Here is a 21647-nt window from a genome sequence, read left to right on the forward strand (position 1 = left end):
ATTAAGTAAGTTTAATACATACGACAGTGCTATTGTAGATCGTGTAAACGAGAACAAAAAGTAAGAGATAATCTCTTGTCATTTAAATTGTTACGTAATTGTTACAGGACACCTTTTTATTACAGTACGAAGATTAGTAATGTCAACACAATATACAATTCTAAAAGTAAATTCAAAACAATAAATTTAAAAACAAAACGGGACCAAAATCGTAAGTACTCATTTAGCTGTCTCTATCGCAACATTTTTATCAATATACAAATAATCTCTATGATCATGACACTCGCTTTAGTTGCGAAGTTGTTTCAAGAATAAAATAACGAAATTATGATATCTCTAGGTGGTTGAGTATTTTTTCTTTCTCCTGTTCGCCTGTTCAAAAAAGATTTTTTCAAGGGAACAGCTTACATGAGCAGGGCTTACGAAATTAAAATAATATGTACTCGTTTAAAATGGTTTTGTATAGTTTTTGTGTGATGTTTTTGGAAAAGAGGTAACTATATAATTATATTTTTTGGCGATTTTTTCGGAGAAATAGAGTTATGGCGACTTAATAGCGTCTTCTTGAATATTTTGATTTCCTTTGAGCGTCAGTCCATGCTGTGTCAGTTTCACTGGATTTCTACGGGCCCTTTCGAAGCCGGGGCTTGTATTATTCGATCATCATCACACGTTCTGGAGCCATGTTGTGGGTTTGTTAAATTAGAACACTATAAAAGACGTCATCATTTTTCCATACAAGCGTTGTCATGATCCATATGCCAAGACAGATCAAAGTCTACAAGGCTAGGAGAGCGGGTAGGGCTGGCTCGCGCAAATTATCACTACAGCCCCACGGGGAGCCGGGTTGAAATAGGCTCTGTGCCAACTCATCACGCCTAATGCATTTACTAGGACTTTTAGGTTCAATTCTTTACACACAATCGCGGTGAGACCCGACGATGTGACGCACTGGGAAATCTGCCCGATCCTATCATCGCATCAGTTGGTACGAGAATACAATATTACGCCTTATCCCTGACAGAGAGCCCTACCATTTGTTGGATTGTGATGTTTCGAAATAAAGCTGATTTCGCTGGGTCACATTGGATGCAGGTGGCAACGGACTAGCCGCACTGGAGTTCAATTTGTGAGGCCTATGTACAGCAATGGACATAGGCTGAGATGATGATGATGGTTAATCACAATCGAGTTTATTTTAAATTGTATTTTCTAGATCCGTTTTAAATTAAAACCACAACGTCAGCTTGTTGAGTATTTGTAAACGTTCAAAAATCAGTTCAGTAAAACAGTACATGTTTACATTCTAGTTTATCACAGACTTGTTTAGAAAATACTGGATCAATGGGAACCAATTGAATTAGAAAGTGTTGCGACTTTCTCCATCCAATTTAAAATTATCGTTTCAACTCCTAGTTTGGAACAATGAGTGAAGTTTACGGACAATGGATGTATGCAATTTAGGGATGCACGATTTTGTGTTGTGAATCGTATACCACCGGATCGATTCTATAATCGTATCTCGATTCTATTAAGTATAGTTCGTTACAGAAGTGTCGTTACTTTAAAGAAAAATTATCAATAAATGGTGGCTATTAGTAAAGTTTGTGATGTGGTTTTTTTTAAAGAAAGGAAAGAATTGGATTTTTTTTCCATTTTATTCCGTTATTAGCTGAACAAAAATTCCACTCACTGAATTTACTTTGCGGCAATTAGTAACATAAGTGACCATAATGTCACAAAAGAAAAGATAATTCAAAATATCTATTACTATCGTAATCAAAAAAGCGAATATATATAGCTATGAACACAAACAAGACACAGAGAACACAAGCAGTAGACAGTGGCTTAGTCCATGGGCGACGGTAACCACTCACCATCAAGGGCCTACAAGGGCAATAAAAAAAAAACAAGAAGTGCAAGAACAATTGATAGCTTTCTTTATAGTATTTCAACATAAGCTTAATTTTCTACTGATGGCAATGAAATAAAATGACAAGTTCAATAGTAACGGAAGTTTGACAGTAATTGGTCAGACTTCATTGAGATAACCAAGCGCCTCTACGTCTATTTGTTGATCTTAACAAATTAATTGGACAAGCTTAGCAGTTTTTGGATACGAATTAACCAGATGATTTGATTCGCCTTAATTTCTTATCTATGTCGCTTGAAGACTGCTTGTCAATGAATTGGTTTGAAAACACCTACTATTCTAATTGAACGTCGCTTAAAGTCGGTTTAAAATAACATATGTTCAATGTATTTTGACAGCTTATTCGAAATCGTCTTCAAGTTTACATTTTAAGAGTTTTTGAATGAACTATGTCGCATGTTGTAACGTATTTTTTTATTGTTCAGTTGAGTGAACGAGTTTATAGCCCACCTGATCTTAAGTGGTCCCTGTGGTGGTTGTGGGTATCCATCTTGAAAATTTGAGGTCGAGGTCTTAATGTATTATGTACAGCCGGAACGCATGACGGCTTCGCGGCAGAAATATACCTTTTTATGTATTCATATGAATTATAATCTTGTTATTGAATTTATGTATTCATATGCATTATCTTGAAATATCTTTGTTAATTGTAATTATATGTATAATAATACGTGTAAGTATTGTACGGTAATGAATATAAGAAAACCAATTTTTTTTACTATAATGTGCGAGTGATGTGTGTCGCGAGTAGGTACCTATATGGAGTCTTCGAAAACCGTCAATTTCAGAATTTGGCGCTCTTTTCTCCAAATAAACATCGCATGTAAGCAAATTCGCTTATAGAGGTTATCTCTAGCAGAAAATTGCTTTGCATCTCCAAGGAAATATCACGGACAGGGAAATCGTTTTTACGTAAGTTACGAAACCGCTTGTGAAAAAAAGACATAAGTAGGTAGGTTTTTATTTATTTATTGCCTAGATGTGTGGACGAGCTCACAGCCCACCTGGTGTTAAGTGGTTACTGGAGCCCATGGACATCTACAACGTAGACGCGCCACCCACCTTGAGATATAAGTTCTAAAGTCTCAGTATAGTAACAACGGCTTCCCCTACCCTTCAAACCGAAACGCATTACTGTTTCACGGCAGAAATAGGCAGGGCGGTGGTACCTACCCGCGCGGACTCACAAGTGGTCCTACCACCAGTAATTACGCAAATTATAATTTTGCAGTACCTAAAAGCTACTCGAATAATATTTCGCAAAGTAATTCTTGCTCGTTATTTTTTTAAGAGCTGTTTTTATATGCTGTGACCGAATGTTATATATTTAAATGAACGTTTAAATATTTAAATACGGCTACGGGCAGATACTGACATTTTCATAAGCGGGGACTAACTAATTTGGTTGCGTGCGAGGGAGGACGCGCGAGGGTGCATGTCACGCGACTGGCCCCAACACACTGTTACATATTCATCATCCGTATAATATGCTTCATTATTATTACATACGATGAAGATTGAAATCGTTACTTTGAATTCGAAAAAAATTATTACCTCACGTCCCATATTAAGCAAACTCTCATTTGCTCATCTACTGTAATAAAGCTCAAAAACTTGATTTGATTTCCTAACTACCTAACACGGAGTTTTCTGTGGCCACGTAGTATTCGATACGTTAGAAATAATACATATAGCGATTAGGCTGTGTTCAATATAATATTATATTTAAACCTTATGGCCTAGGATATGATGTTTTAGAAGCCAATAAAACAGAATAATCCATCATGATAGATAAGCGTTGTCGTTCTAGTAATTAAATACCTATGCTTAAAACTGCAGGAATACCAAGATTGTTTATAAATGGGGAATTAATTTTTTGCTTAAACACTTTTGACGACGGGTGACGTGCTCGCGTTCCTATTTTAGTACACAATAATGGGGTATATTTGCTGCTAACGATTGGAGGGTTCGTACCAGTGTGGAGAGCCCAGTGAGTCACCATAGCCGTCTATTCGGCGCCGTCAGGACACGCACTGTCTTGTCCACCCTCCCACTTTAAAGTTATAATAAAGGGCTTAATTGCAGAAAGTTATTGGTCACTATAAGAATTTCGATGAAGATTTTTGTCATGTTCAATCGTTTCGCTTACTCAAAGTAGGTAAAGATGTTACTCAGTTTATGTATTATAATTCCTTATTCCTTGGATGAAGATGGAAGAATATTATTACTTTTTTGATAACTCAGCTTGTATTCCTATTATATATGTTAGTGTTATTTTATGTGTGATCAAAATGTACGTTAATAAATCTATTTTATTGTTCTACATTTAAAAATATAAAATTTTCAATAATGAAGAAATAACAAGTAGTAGTAATTCTTAATTGTTGCTTGGAACTATTGTAGAATGTAAACGCAGTTGGAGGATTAGGACAATGAACAAACAAATTGTATTTTAATTTAAAGGAAGTTAGTCCTTTTGACGTGACAACGTCTTATAATTCGATGGAGCCGGCTGCACGCATGAAAAAACATGACTCATGTGGCGTTACCTCGCTCTGAGGCGTTCCAGTTAAGGCTTGAAGTGCAGAGCGCGCAATGAGCGACAAAGAGGCACAATCGGCCTCAGCGTTCGGCAGCGTTCGACATCTGTCTCTCTCCTACTTGAGTGAGCGATGCATCCGCGTGGACAGCTGCTATACAATAATACATTTACATGTTTTCGTCATATCAAGTATGAAGTTCAGTGAAAAGTGAATGTGGTGTCAATTGTTTAAAGCAACGATAATTGCGATAACTTAAAAACGAAACCATTCCATTGGTTGATTCCATTTTCTTATAACGTTGTCACGTTCAACTATCGTCAGTAAACCGACTTTACAGACAACCGACTTTTTTTTAAATTTTGTTTACTGAATTGACGTTGCAATATGACCGAAAAATTTGTACCTACGTCCTATACGTTGTGCTTGCGATGTTTAATATAATATTGCGGGCGTTGCAACAAGCCGGCTCCTAGCGGCGCGGCGGCGGCGGTGAGGCCGAGAGCCAGCTGTGACCGCACTTCCATCAGGATAATGTTACACACGGCGCACACCACCTTGCGGCTTGGCACTCAGCTTTCGACGCACGATGCCAAATATTACACACATCCCACCAACAGGGATATGTGTTAACAAATACAAATATTACGCTAGACTTGAGCGGCTCTTAACCGAATATTTAATAAAGCTTTTTTTATTGCATAGATGGGTGGGTGAGCTCACAACCCACCTGGTGTTAAGTGGTCACTGGAGCTCATAGACATCTACAACGTAAATGCGCCATTCACCTTGAGATATAAGTTCTAATGTCTCAGTATAGTTACAACGGCTGCTCCACCTTTCAAACCGAAACGCATTACTGCTTCACAGCAGAAATAGGCGGGGTGGTGGTACCTACCCGCGCGGACTCACAAGAGCTCTTACCACCAGTAATTACGCAAATTATAATTTTGTGGGTTTCATTTTTATTACACGATGTTTTTCCTTCACCGTGGAAGTCAATCGTGAACATTTGTTAAGTACGTATTTCAGGCAACAAAGTTAGTACTTTCGTTAGTAAAATCTAATTACACATATATACTTAGTCATCGTATCGACTTATTATTAAGTGCAAGGGTGAGTCAAAAGTAAAAGGGTAAACCGCTTGACTGAATCACAGATTCACAGACACTCTTTTGTATTTTATTTAAGCCGTGAACCAGTTAGATGAGACATGAAATAAGTTCAGGGAGACGAAATGGCAGACGAACGTCGTGGCGTGTGTGCTGCGGGTTCTTTTTATAGACAAGGCGCCGAGACGCAAATAAAGCCAATCAGACGAACGGCCGACGTAGACTGCTTCTGCATTACTTTTCTGCTTTGAAACAGCAATGAGTACGTTATTTTATTTATTTATACTTATTGTACACAAAAAGAAAATACAATAAAACAGATTTAAAGAATGTCCAAATACTATGTAGGTACAAAGGCGAGCTTAACTCATTCATGAGTTTTCTTCCAGCAAACCATTAGCAGAGAGAAATACGATGTATAACAGGGGAATAGTGTACAATATAAAAGCTAATTAAAGCATGAATTTTAAACTAAACTTTAAAAAAAAACTAATATAAAATGAAAAGTACATATAAATAAACATACATAAAACAATAACTTAAATACAATTAAAGTGACAGGAAATGTATCTTCATTTGACTCTTAAAAACTTCTAGAGAGGGACTAGCACGAATAGGTTGAGGGAGAGAATTCCATAATCGCACTGCTTGTATTGTGAAAGAGCCACTTTATTAACAATATTTTTAAGCCAAACTTCAGAAACTTTAATCGTGTAAAAATACTAGAACGTTTTCTTCTTAGTATGTTCTTTTAGAATTCATTTATATTATTCAAATTTCAATGGAGGTTAACGTACTTTCACCACTTTAGTTTCAGACGGTTTATAGTACGTAGTTGTAGCTTAAATAGCATTTAAGTCTAGTTTCAAGGGATAACAATCTCATTTAGCTGTTAGGATTCTAAAATTTAATGATGAACGGTAAGTCAGAAGACCTTTTAAAATTAGAATAGGACATAAAAGGACGATGTGATAAAAATACCACATTTATACAGTATTGGAGATTTTTAAGTTAAACAGTTACTTTAAAATTTACCACAATAATTCTATCTATATATTAATACGTGAAGCAAAAACTTTGTATCCCTTTTTACGAAAATTGCGCGGACGGAGGAGTATGAAACTTTCCACACTTATAGAGAATATAGAGAAGAAGTGCACAATGCTAATTTTTTTTTAAATAATGCATAAAAGATACATTAAATCAATAAAGAAAACATTACACACACTACATACCATGTATTTGACGCACACACGCATGCATACCTACTATTTATTGTCAAACTTTTGTTCTTGACGTCTGTTGTCAAATTGAGAATAGATTAAATATTGTTTGTCTTTGTTAATATTTTTTATAGTGTAGTCTTGGCGAAATTTGTGATTATAGAAGTATAAAATACAATCATAATAGTGTACAAACTTACAATTCCAATTAATTATAGTCGAATTTCGACTACTGCGGGACCTCTAGTATGAATAAATAGCTCTTGAAGAAAAAATTGTAATACATTTTATTTCTTGTATTTATGTTTATAACAATGAACAGCTGAATAAATTGTGTGTGTTTACCAATATTTTTCAACATAAATGGTATAAGTACCTATTATTTTAGTTATCGTTTTCAAAGTATGAGTTGTTCGCTGACGATTTATCGCTAAAGACATTGCCGGCGCGGCGCTACCGCTTCTTAGTTTGTTCTTGCTGTATGTGTTATTTGCATTCTACACGTATGTCACGCGCGTGAACTCCTTTTTGTTGCAAATTGTGGTTTCGTGTATGTCTGAGCATTTTTGTAAGTTTAACCCGTACAAATGGCAACGGTTGTTTGGAAAGTTTTTGCCATTAGTTGTTGACTTACGTGCCTCTGTTTTTGAATCAAACTTTATTTGATACTAAGCAAATTATCTATTTTATTTGTTAGGTCAATAGGGTATCAATCAATTCAATTCATATAAAACAAAAAAGGACATAAAACCGATCCATAATCTTCAATACATCAATCAAATACTTTCTAGTATATACTAGTATATTCGTATCTAGTATATAGATTTCAACAACAACATGACTTGAAGGTTTATGTTTTTACCATAGAAGGTTCATACTTCAGTGGTTTTTACAAGCATAAATAGACTGACGTGCTCACTTACATACGTTTGCAAGCGCCATTTTATAGTGAAGCGGCTACTAAAGTCCATAAAGACCAAGGTAAATCCTATTGCTCCTCTTGAGACTGAATAGCAGCTATCCTTTCCTCCAAATGGGTATTGATTGCACAGCTGAAAAATAACCGGTACTAATCCTACGGGCTACCTACCACAAACTCTCAGGATGTAAGAATGGGTTAGGTAGTGCGATAATCATACAGGCTGATGATGACTAAGTGATAAAAGTTACTCGAGGGAGCTCGGGCAACCCATATGTACTTTTGAATTAGTAGCGCAACAAACTGTTACTTTTTGCCAGTGACAGTGGACAAGCTTAGGGCCCACCTGATACTAAAAGTATGTACTCGTCTATCAATACTAGTAATGGCACCGGCACAGCCACGCATTAACGTCTCTCCGTTAGATTTAAGGCTCAAAACCATGTTTTTTAAAATCTATTGGTACAAGCAATAATGTTTGCTTTTTACGATTCTAAAAAGTATTCATTTCATAGCTAAGTCTACGTTTCATGATTTTTAACGGTTGACGATATTCAAGGTTGGTTTTTTCATGTAACGAAGAAGGTCATCTAATTGAAATTTCATGTAAACTTAGACTAAGCGTTGACTTGAAATAAATGTTTATGTTTTAAAAAAATACATTAACAATGTTTGACGTGAATTATCGCATACAAAACCGTTCTAAGCACAACGGAGAAAGTTGAGTGGCTGTATGAAGATGATCATTTTATTATCTAAGAAAATATGGCTTTAACAAGGCAAGACGACCTCGGGAACATAACGCACCACGAGCCATTACTTACTCCCCTAATGGATATTTACTACGGCGGACATAAAAAATCACATTCAACAAGGCATTCGAAACATTTACTGTTGGTTCAATCATGGCGTTTGTGTTAAATCTCAGTATTCTAAAATTACGATGCTTTTTGTATGACCATTAAAATGTCGATTGGAGTTTAGAACGGGGACTTATAGCGTGAGGTATACTAATGGCCAGTCCATTAGCCCCGAGAGGGGTAAGATGCCTACAACTTCAGTAGAATCTAATCTACTCTGTATAAGCCAAGTAGGTAATTTCATTTTTTATTTATTGTTACGTTAAGTATTGAATACAACTAGTGTTAGGCCAACAATTTAAAAATTCGAATGATGCTGCACATAGCGTGTGTATCGGTGTGTTTAAACAAAACCGTCACGTTCGCTTATAATCAGTTTAACTTCCAACATTCGGGTCGCGATAATATGATTGTGAATTCACGCGAAACAACTGGCTCATTAAACGTAATACAGTCTGACGGAGGCTCAAAGGCTTTTTTAAGTGAAATTAAATCTGTTCTTAGATTAACAGCACAATATTCCGGTTGCCAGTAATTACGTAGAAGCATACCTACTACGGCTGGCTTGTAACGGTGACCATTTTCCGGACGCCGACTTTGTTTGTTCCGCCCCTAAGTGTAATTACGCGTTTAGAAAAACGCAGTAATGATCCTGCGTTACGTAATTATACAGGCCTGCCGTAAATGTAACGGGGATGTATGTGAGGTCTGACATTTACATTCCGGTACACGCATTCTATGAGACTGTTTGCTGTCCATTGAAATAGCTTTGTACAGTTAGTGACTGAATTATTTTTGTTTAACATTTTTTTTTTATTGCAAAATAATTTTATAGTTTATTTGCATTAATGGTATATCATTAAAAATGTTTGCTTTGAGTCGTCCGTGAACCAGAAAACCCTAGTGTTCGAAAATGTCGGAAATAATATTAATATAATAATAAAAAACTCGCGGTTAAATCGTAAATCTAGATTTAATTTTAAGATTATTTACTTGCAAGCTCTGGTTGATAAAATCAGGTAATCTCGAAAAAGGAGTATTTTTTGGACTACATAATTTTAAATATTGCAGTTTTATTTTACTACGAGTTATGCGAAAGGTTACAACAGAGTTCATTTCACACTGATAGCTTGGTGCAGGTGCACTAAACAGCTGCATTCTGCACGTGTCGATGATAATTAGATAAATTGAACAAACAATTACATTGAATGAAAATTACATGAACAGTTCAAAATTTTCATTACCTTATCTACAGCCCGCGTGAGCGATTGTAGTTGCATGAGTTTTTTTATTGCCGTAATAGGCAGATGAGCGGTCGTATACTCGGACGCACTGGATGATGAGTGGTTACCGTCACTCATGTACAGTAATGGACATTAGTAATACCAGGGGTAGAGCCAAGCCACTGACTACTGCTGAAACTGTCCGCAAGCCATGTATGAAGAAGAACATGTTATAGCACTCAACAAACAACGTGGAAGGGAGTTAGCTCCAAAGTCTGATGGTATGTAGTAGAAAAGGTATTTGGAAACGCACTATTAGTCCGATATTCCTCACATCGCTCGAAACGTTGCTGGGGATGCAATGTGGCCCGATCGACTTATGGACATCCAGGAGCCGTAGCTCTCGCTTGACCGCACACTGTATGAAGCGAATCTCCGGCAGGGAGCTATTACACCAAGAAGTGTTCGGTGGTATGGTTCCTCGGTCATCCATAGTGGAGTTCGAGGTGAAGAGCTTAAGAAGGTGAGCCTTCTTTGTCATACTATGGGCTAGACTGTCATCGGACTTTCGCAGTGATGGGAGACTAGACTAGAAGAACTTTTCTTCTGCAACCGACCAAAAAGCACGAGTCTCGGAGAGATGACGCTCACCAATTCTGCTCTGCGTGTTTTGACCTCAACTTCTGAAAATGATGCGTGAAAACGCACTGCGCTTGAGCGCTGTGGTTCCAGGAGGTATAAACGAACCTTTTTGTGGTGATGAGATAATTGTAAAAAAGAGACGATAGAACTACTTATAATTTCTCAGAGCACTTCCTATTGAATATTTAATAAAAATATCGAGAGCATTTGGGATTTTGATCCATTAGTAAGCCCAGAGGCTCTCTATACTCATAGACATGTATCATATCGAAATGATTCTTAAATCAAAGGAAAGTATTCTATAAAAGTGAGGTAAATTCGAGTTTTATGGAAAAAATCATAAAGCTAACTAACTATTAACAACTATCGATAAACCCTTAATGAAAAAATCATAGTGTAAACAAATTTTAAGATTCAAAGCATCTTAAATTTAATTCACCTAGCCATCTAGACTTTTCGAAGTAAATATTGTTGTAATATACATAAACTAAAATTGTTACAATGTTATTACGACGCGTACTTTGAGGATTCACTGTTTGGTCATCAATCATCGAGCTTTGGCTGTAACTGTGTCGGTTAAATCAGAACCTGAAAGTGATAATTACATAAAGACATGCAAACATTTTGTAGTATTTGGAATAAAATTTTGTACGTTTTTGAATGAAACCTTGACCTGATAGAGTTTTAAAATTTTAGAATTTTAAACTTTACATTAACATTTATTTGAAGTGTTTCAAATCTTTCAATTAAATTTCAAGAAATTCAAAAGAATTCAACTGTTATTTCAATGATTATCTACAAATTTACAGTTACACACATCCAAAATACATATTTATTTACTGTTACGCAATTTCCCAAACTTTATTTGTAATTTAATCTTTTTTTTTTGCATTTTGACTTTTGTTCATTTGAACAATCTCATGAACTTAATTTAAGCTTGAATAATCTAAATTATTCATCAGTGTTTCTATATATTATGTGGAAACAATCGCTTTTGTTTTAATATTAGATGTGTATGTTGTGAACTGTGAACACGCCACGTGGGCTAACATTTGTTTTCCAAGAAAAACAATTTTGTGTTCTTGGCATCGGTCCGTCGACTGACTGGAATGGTTGATTTGTTTTTTATTATTATTTGTGTACATATGATTTTCATTTTCGTTCAAGAACGTTAATTTGTTTTCATAAGCAACCTTTTTAGTTGTTATAATAATGTGAGAGCGGTATAAGTTTAAAAGACCTTACTCGAAAGAGTGAGTGTTACACATAAGAAAACTTCAAGGTCTGCGCTTTGATGATACAATAGAGATGCTAATTCCGACATTTTGAAGCGACCTCCATTTCTGATTTATCACTAGGAAACTGAGAATGTGAACCGTTACATGATGTCGTAAGAACCGAACTAGATCTTAATGTGACATCGGTTTCTTTTTTTTTTTTTATTGCGTTCACGTGTGGACGAGCTCACAGCCCACCTGGTGTTAAGTGGTTACTAGAACCCATAGACATCTACAACGTAAATGCGCCACCCACCTTGAGATAAGTTCTAAGGTCTCAGTATAGTTACAACGGCTGCCCCACCCTTCAAACCGAAACGCATTACTGCTTCACGGCAGAAATAGGCAGGGTGGTGGTACCTACCCGCGCGGACTAACAAGAGGTCCTATCACCAGTAGGACCATAAGAAATTGAAAAGTGAGGTCTTATTTTAAAATTTACTGATATTATATATGATATGGTGTAATTAATCTGTGCGTAGTCTAAAGTCAACCATATGGAAAGTATGTTAACGTGTGTTATAAGTTTTTCATATATTTTCCGCAGGCGCGCAGTTTCTTTTTTCCTTCGCAATGATGATATCAGTCGGTTAACCTTGAATCCGACACATTCCGTTTGTTTATTGTATTATTGCGGGATCCCATCTAATTATACATCGGTACATACTTGCTGCGAATGATTCAAATGTTAAGTATGTTTACTCGTTTAGCTTTATTGTGTGAATAAAAAAACATTTTCTTCGGCCCTTCTTTTTCTGTATGATTAAATAACAAAAATAAAATTACAAATTAAAGCAGTGTGTCATTTTAATTAGTCATCATATGCACTAAACTAAACTGACAGTAGAGATAACAGGTTAAATTTTTGACGACGTGAACTTTTATTATACGTTTTTATTTTTTATTTTTTTATTGCTTGGATGGGTGGACGAGCTCACAGCCCACCTGGTGTTAAGTGGTTACTGGAGCCCATAGACATCCACAATGTAAATGCGCCACCCACCTTGAGATATAAGTTCTAAGGTCTCAAGTATAGTTACAACGGCTGCCCTACCCTTCAAACCGAAACGCATTACTGCTTCACGGCAGAAATAGGCAGGGTGGTGGTACCCAACCGCGCGGACTCACCTACCTACCACCAGTAACTGACATTATTTATATTTGCATATATAAAGAAATTGTTAAACATGAAATTGGCTGGAATTACTATCTGATTAAATTATTAACGTCACCGTCAAAGATTTACAAAAGCATTTTAGAGACGTCAGTTCCATAAAGCTCTGAGAATGTTAGCGCGATATCTACTCAACGTTGTGTTTCATCTCTAGTTTATTACTTTGGATATAGCGTGGTTTATCTCAATATTCCTTTGTAATGTTGACTACTGTAAGTAAGGCAATCCGGTGAACTAGCTGAGTGGGTCGTATCTGACAAGTATCAAAGGCTTTAAATCTTCTAAACAATAAGCTCGTCTGACACAAGGCTGTGTATAAACTTCGTAGAATTAGTGTTAAGCTTAAATTAAACACTAGCATATTTTATTTTCCGTTAACTGAGTTCATTGTGGCAAAAATTTTATGTATTTCCAAATATGTCGTGTTCATGTTCACCCTATACCCAAAAAGGGTGAAGGGTCGGACCCCTCGAATTACAGACCTATCGCGATAATTTTCTTGCTTTCCTAGGTGATGGAGCGAATCCTAAATATCTAACCCCTTAAGTATCTTGAAGATCGCCAGCTGATCAGTGACCGGCAGTACGGTTTTCGTCATGGTCCCTCAGCTGGCGATCTTCTTGTATACCTCACACATAGACGAGCTGAAGCCTTGAAAAGCAAGGGCGAGGCTCTCGCTGTGAGCCTTGACATCGCGAAGGCCTTCGACAGGGTCTGGCGTAGGGCACTTTTATTGAAGCTTCCAGCTTACGGAATCCCCGAGGGATTCTGCAAATGGATCGCTAGCTTTTTGAATGGACGGAGCATCACAGTTGTGCTGCTCTGATACCATGACTATCAAGGCTGGCATTCCACAAGGTTCGGTGCTCTCCCCCACGCTTTTCATACTGCATATCAATGTTATGTTATCTATTGATGGCATGCATTGCTATGCGGATGATGGCACGGGGGATGCGCGATATCTCGTCTATCAGAGTCTCTCTCGAAGCGTTTTATACGAGAGGCGATCAAAACTTGTGTCTGAAGTGGAGAGCTCTCTAGGGCGGGTCTCCACGGGGGGTGAATTAAATTCAGTTCAGTTCAACCCATTGAAGACACAGGTTTGCGCGTTCACTGCGAAGTAGAATCCTTTTGTCATGGCGCCGGAATTTCAAGGAGTAGCCCTGCAGCTTTCCGCGAGTATAGGGATTCTGGGGATCGATATTTCGAGCGATGTCCAATTTCGGAGTCATTTGGAAGGTAAAGCCAAATTGGCCTTTAAAATGTTGGGAGTCCTCAACAGAGCGAAGCGGGATTTCACGCCTGGGCAGAGACTTGCGCTTTATGAAGCCGGTCCGGTCTCGCGTGGAGTACTGCTCTCACCTTTAGGCCGGGGCTCCCAAATACCAGCTACTTCCATTTGACTCCATACAGAAACGGGCTGTTCGGATAGTCGATAGTCCCGTTCTCGCGGATCGCTTGGAACCTCTGGGTCTACGGAGGAACTTCGGTTCTCTCTGTGTTTTACACCGTATGTTCCATGGGGAATGCTTTGAGGAATTATTCGAGATGATCCCCTTATTTCCTTTTTATCATCGCACCTCCCGTCATCGGAGCAGAGCTCATCTATATTATCTGGAACCGCTGCGTTCATCGACAGTGCGTTTCCAAAGATCTTTTTTGCCACGTACCATCCGGCTTTGGAATGAACTCCTCTCCACGGTGTTTTCCGAGCGCTATGACATGTCTTTCTTCAAACGAGGCTTGCGGAGAGTACTTAATGGTAGGCAGCGGCTGGCTCTGCCCCTGGCATTGCTGACGTCCATGAGCGATGGTGACCACTTTCCATCAGGTAGGCCGTATGCTCGTCTGCCTACAAAAACAATAAAAAAATGAAATAATTTACTTTTTAAATCCTTTTTTTTTTCATACTGTGACATGAGATCGTAGTTTCGGTTGTATTTTTTTTTGTTTAGATATATAGATGAGCTCGCGGCTTATCTAGTGCTAAGTGGTTACTGGAGCCCATGGACATCAACAAAATCTTGAGAAATGAGTTCAAAGTCTGAGTTTTTACATTAAAACTGCTGCCCCACCCTTCAAATCGTAATGCATTACTGCTTCATGGCAGAAATAGGCAGGATTCGCATAGGATACAAATAGGCATACCTATCCGTGTGGGCTTACAAGATGCCCTACCACCCGTATTCAAAACTGTATTAGCATTTGTGATGAAATATGAGAAATATAAAAGCTATAAAAAATTCTCGAGACGACTATGCTTATATGTGAATAAAAATATCAGAAGCTTTACAGGTTATAAATCTGATCAGAATATATTTTAATGTTAATCGGTTACCAAACAATTCCAATACTTCTGTCTTCTTTGATTAGAACCGCGTTAAGTCGAAGTCTTAGTTTCATTGCAACATCGACTATCTCTTCTTTCATAATGAACTTCGCAGAAACATTGGCAGGTCGGACCAAACAGTAATTATATTTATGAACGAATGCCTTTAATGAACTAAGTCTCATCACGTACATAACTATGGATGATGTCGTACAACGGATCGGTCGAACCCACTCTATCAATGAACAGGTGTCATCGACGCCCACACACATATTATATTGATTTATGTAATTTGCTGTAGATAAAATAAAACTTAGATGATCCTTTTGAAATATTTTCCACGTCTTATTGGTGCGTATTATATTTAAAAACACAAATACGAATTTGCTCTTAACTACGGGGCTACAGACTAAGGAAAACACGAAAATATTGCACTGTTTTTGCACTATTTTGATCGCAACTGTGTATTTTTAATTATTAACTGTGCATTTTCAATGGCGTTGTATTCGCATATAAATGTCACTCACCCATCGAAGAAATGCAAATGTTCTTGAAAAGTCGCCTGTATAGCGTTGGCTCGATTCTGAAACAAAAAAAAACGAAGTGAAAGTACTATTCAAATGCTGTACAAATGTCAGCAATATGACCTAAGGAAATTAAGCAATTTTTATAAATCTATATATACATATGTAGACATAGATTAGAGGGAACAAACGCCGAAAATTCGTAGTCAAATATAGGCATTAAATAGTCTGTCTCCATAATCCCACTATGTTTACTTATTTTCCTACACAATCTCTACATAGTTCCAGCATAATTAGCACCTTGATAGCTCATTAGTAAGGCGTATTGTAAGTTTATACTGATTGGTACAACAGTTTTGTCCCTGTTTTCAACTTGAAGCAATTATGCCTTCCGGTATGAAGACCCGAAGTAACTACGACGTCAAGTCAATGTCTTGAAATCATGGTGTTTCACTACAGTATGCATGGGCTCGCTTAATTTCAGGTTGGCTATGAAATTTTTTGTCCATCTAGTCAGACGAATAGCGAATTCAAATTTAAATGATAAACAGTCCGAAAAGTTCATCTTGAACGATGACAAAACGTTTCTAATCTGCGAAGTGAATCGTTCATCACGGTTTTCAAGATTTGGAACGAAATATTGTATAACTCTGAGCGTTTATAAGGCATTCTGTAACATTTATTGTATTACATAATGACTATAATTGTCGCTAGACAGCAGTGTATTTCGATCTAAGGGGTGGAACCTCCGTTGTACTATAAGGTTTAGACTAAGATAACTGGATTAAGATTACCGGTAGTAAGTAGGACCTTTTGCGAGTCCCTGCGTATTTCTGCCGTGAAGCAGTAATGGGTTCCGGTTTGAAGGGCGGGGCAGCCGTTGTAACTATACTGAGACCTTAGAACTTCTATCTCAAGGTGGGCTTAACACCAGGTGGGCTGTGAGCTCGCCCGCGCATATAAGAAATAAAAATAAAAAAAACATTTAGACCTTATGTGTCAAGCCTCAAGGTAGGTACCGGCAATCTCATAGTACGGGCTCCGGTAAACACTTAACACCGGATGGACTGTGAGCTTGTTCATCCGTAGCAATAAAATAAGAATATGTGTTTGTCTATCTAAAAAACCGTTACAAAATATAAATGTAAATAATACGATCCGAAACGTACGTATGGTAATCGTGGACGCTGTGATGGTTTTCGTGTCACAGGGTCAAAGATGGCTTCACATCTTCTGATCTTAAGTAACAAAATTGCTTAATAAGCACTCATGAAGAAATCTAACTATCTCCTTCTAGTATTTAATCTTGTGTTTTAATATTTTGACATTTATTGAGTAGAAAACAAAAATATTGCTTGGCTGATGTTCATATTTAAATAAATAACAACAATTGACACACGCGCGTTTTTAATTATTTTTTTCTCGCAGAATTAAATACAAGATAACAAAATTATTTCCAATTTAATCAGCAGCGTGACTGGCATTTTAATATTCATAAAACCAATAATTATGAAACATAAATATACTGCTAATGAGAGTCGTAATGAACCAATTGACACATTGAAATTATTAAAACAGCAACTCACGCTACGTAGATTACATAAGATGGCGGCTATAAACTTGTGTTGTGTTATATTGTGTCTTTGAGAGGAATAGAATTGCAATCTCGTTTGGTAACTGTCGCTTTCGTCGAGGTAGGTATAGATCGTAATTGAATTTTACGGTTATTGTAGTAGCCAAAAAATTGCCAGCGAATTGTGTCGAGCTCTTGAACCGTAGCCAGGTCGTGTTGCTGGTTTTGTAATTTTTTTTTTAAACCCATAACGCAGTGATTCTCAACAACTGTTCCGCGGCACTTTTGTGTGCCGCCAAATTTCAAAAGTGTGGCGCCAAATTTTGCGAATATATAATAACGTTAATATTATTAAATTATATTATTTTAAAAGAAAAATATTTTAAACATGAATATATATTTAAGTCCACAAAAATTTTTTTATAGTATATTTTAGTTTATTTCGTACATTAAAATTTTTTGATAAACTATTTATGCAGTGTGTTGTAATAAGTAAATAATTATTTTTATCTTTTTTTTTTGTGTGCCGCCAAATTTTGAAATCGTTAAATATGTGCCGCAACAAAAAAAGGTTGAGAATCACTGCCATAACGTCTAACGTAATTCTCTATACAACTACGATCAATAATCGAGGCTTCATTTAAAGCCTATTGAATTGTTTTCAAATTTATTTGTTAAATTGTAATTCTGAAGTATATTTATATAGGTGTTGCACCATTTTTCTTATCCTTTCGTCTCGTTTAAACTTTGAAATACCTGTGACATTTGAATATATAATACTAAGCACCTAGTCCTACTTGAAGTCACAAGTGTCATTATTGTATGTATTAATAAAAATTGAGGTGTGTAACATCCAAAGTTTTTAGACTTATAATTTGAGTCTCGAATTGCGTTGACTGTGTCGGAATGTCAGATAATCCAATGTTAAGAAACGCGAGCTTTCATCACAGCCACTTGATGCCTCAAATCACAATGTCGCATTATGACGGCTCAATTACCGAACAAATGGTGGCTCGATTTGTTGAGTTACGAAATATTTTTCATTTAGATAATATGCCTTGTTATCCGTATTATACTTTCTAATGACAGGTTTGTTGTAAGCACAAATAAAATTGTCGTTAATGTTGATGTTTTCTCATTTATTTTGTATTTATTGAGGTAATTCATTATTAATTTAAGAAAATATTTTGTTTTTGATAGATAGGCGATTCCAAGGCTTTTTAGTATTCATTTGGTATAAAAACTAAAAGACAACTAACTATAAGGAGACTGCGCACACCCAACATGAGAGATGAAGTGAATGTCTCAATTAGTTTGAAGTAACGGCATGTGTGTAGTATTGATTTGCTTGTGAAAAAATTATCCAGAAACTAACTGACCCGACAGACTTCGCAGTGCCTCAATCGATAATTAAAAACCTAAGCCTTTGTATAAAATAAACTTAAAACATACAAAAGGAATCCGTCCGACGGGGGACACATCAAAGTAAAAACAAAATTGTTATTTTTATTTAATTCCGGGTATTTTCATATTTATTTAAACCTTTTAAACCTTCTCTGGACTTCCACAAATAATTCAAGACCAAAATTAGCCAAATCGGTCCAGCCGTTCTCGAGTTTTAGCGAGACTGATAAACAGCAATTCATTTAAGTATAGAAGATAATCACTATTTTGCATCATAGATGTAATTTTATTTTAAAAAGAAAGCTTGAAATAGCGGTCGCAGAGACATTTCAAAAGCACGAGTAACGATTGCCTCGGGACACTTTATAACAGCGGTCTTAATCGTGATTGCTGGAGAATCGAGGTGTAATTAACATTAATCATAGAGATGCGGACTTCGAGGATTAATTGTATACATCAGTCCTGACAAACTACGTTTGTGCGGCGTATGCCATTCTCGGATCTGGAGTGACCATCACAAGGAAATTGGTATAATTTTTCGTGATCTATTACAATGTACCTACCTATCTATAGTATTTTATGTAGATATTATTTTGTAAATTTTGATGAAAGGCGATTGCATGCAGTAGAAATGCGAATGTTGCGATGGATGTGTGGAGTAACGAGAATGGATAGAATACAGAATTAATATGTTAGAGGAAGTCTGAAAGTGGCACCTGTGACAGAGAAGCTGAGAAGTGCGCGTTTGGGATGGTATGGACATGTAATGAGACGAGATGAAAATGAGGTTGGTAATAAAATGTTAACTATGAATGTGGAAGGATATAGAGGAAGAGGTAGAAGAAATGGATGGATAGCGTGAAAGACGATATGGGTAAGAGGGGAGTGAGCAAAGAAATGGTATATGATAGAAGAGTATGGAAGGAGAAAACATGTTGCGCCGACCCCAGGTAACTGGGAGAAGGGCAGGATAATGAATGATGATTATTTTGTAAATTTCCGTAAGATTTTTTTTTTAAGCGTTGGTTGCAAGCTTCACAATACGCCGCCACTGAGGAGTGGCGGCGTATTGTGAAGGAGAGAGGTCTCCTCACGCAACGTAGTGTTAAGTTTTAAGTTATAACAACTTTTAAATTCAAAGTTCTTGCACATAAACGCCGCCATCGTCCTCATGGAACTCATCAATTATGACGTAGAGTTCGACGAGTGAACTAACCCATAAAACCCACACAGCCCACTGAATTTTTGTACCGGATCTTCTCAGTGTGTCGCGATTTTGATCCGGTGGTAGATTTTGTGAAGCACTGCTCTTGTTAGTTCTAGTGTTAGAAAATTCTCTCAGGTTGAACACGTGAGCTCACCTATAGCGTTGCTAGAATAGCCATTTAGGCTACCAGAGAGTGGGTGAAAAAAAAACAGCCTTTCCATTGGAAGAATCAAATAATTTTACCACGGTTTTCATACCATTTGTAGTTCTGAAACAAATTTTCACAATAATTCAACATTCCTCATTTTTTTGCTTTCAGTTTCGTGAGCTGACATCGCGTGAGGGACACGGAGGAGGTCCGTGCCTGGTGCTGGGGCGTCGCTGCTGTCATGTAGCCGGTCACGCCAACAGCGCTACACCGCACAACTATGCGGAAAATAACTGATTCTTGCAATCCGCGACACCTACTTACTGTTATTTTATTTAATAATACATTTAAACTATAGACCAACGCTACGCTTCTTAGTTTTTTGTGTTCACAGTCTGTTTACCTTTGATGGAATGATATTAAACCGTTGTATCCCTTCTCTAGGTCACTTCGGGAAGGGCCAAAATAACCGCTTTCTTAAAATCTATAACTGGTCTGTCATGTCCGTTTATATCTTTATATCCATGTATGTACATAGCGATCAGTTATGTTTTTGAGTATGAAAGATGGGACAATCGTTATAAAATTGAGACCATCCTCATATTTTAAGGACATCTATATTCTTTAACGTTGTGATGTTTATTTACTTTGTGGATCACGTTACACCTTTTGAAGACCATCAGTGTACCTATCTGTTTTCTTTTTCTTTCACTTATCTCTAGCCTAAAAACTACAACTGACTTATTATTCATTGTAGAGACTCAGCGATGATGTGTCAAGCTGCATAAGATCTTGTTTCGCAACTTCCTGTTCTATCAAATGGGTCTAAACGTTGATTTCCTATAACTGTTGCCTGTAGAACAACAGACAGCTGCGTGTGAGTGTACGTCCGCTGTAAATCAGCGCCTGCGCATCTTTCTACCAATAGCTGGGGAACGCTAACGCAATGATATTTGCACCTGCCGTTCAAAGGAAGCTTTAATGAAATGCGTTGTATTTTGAACACACTCGGTGACTCTGTGAGGATTTTTACATTTCCAATGTTATATTTACTTGTTTGTGGTTTTTTTATATGACAGTAAAGTACGTATAAGGATCTAAAAATGGGACAACGTATAAAAATTGAGCGTAACTATTACGTGGGTTTGTTCGCAACCATGTTTGCCGCATTTTGCTACACCAATTCAATGTACAGGAAATTAAAATTAAAACTTCAAGAAGACATAATACTATAATAGATTCTATACGCATATATGTGGCGTTACAAATAGTAAAATAAATAGTAAAGTAAATTTTTTGGTGCGATTTTGGTAAAAAAAAACATTTGTTGTGCTAGGGATCTAATTCTCACAGCCTACATTACACATCCGGTACATACATTGTAACCATGAAGAATAATATCGATGCGAGAAGAATGTGGCAAAATCACACAAGCACTTCTCTCTTCATTTAAAAACTCACGTTCCAACTTCCTACTAAACAATGCAGATACTAATTGAATATAGGTAAGAAAGGGCCGACTAGAAGCATGTGACCGGCAGTCTCTGCTGCAGACTCGG

At 36.9% G+C, this 21647-nt stretch overlaps 1 protein-coding gene across 2 annotated transcripts in view; it reads right to left on the reverse strand.

Moving 5' to 3' along the window:
• The window catches only part of LOC101741638 (semaphorin-1A), a 105779-nt gene that overhangs the window by 54951 nt on the left and 29181 nt on the right, over nucleotides 1–21647 (reverse strand). For both annotated transcript variants that reach the window (XM_021350538.3, XM_062668704.1), the window contains one exon: nucleotides 15760–15815. The gene's annotated coding sequence lies outside the window, so the exon portion shown is untranslated. The remainder of the gene's footprint in view (nucleotides 1–15759; nucleotides 15816–21647) is intronic.

Source organism: Bombyx mori, chromosome 5 (genome assembly GCF_030269925.1).
Source record: "Bombyx mori chromosome 5, ASM3026992v2".
In the NCBI taxonomy this organism is placed as follows: Eukaryota; Metazoa; Arthropoda; class Insecta; order Lepidoptera; family Bombycidae; genus Bombyx; species Bombyx mori.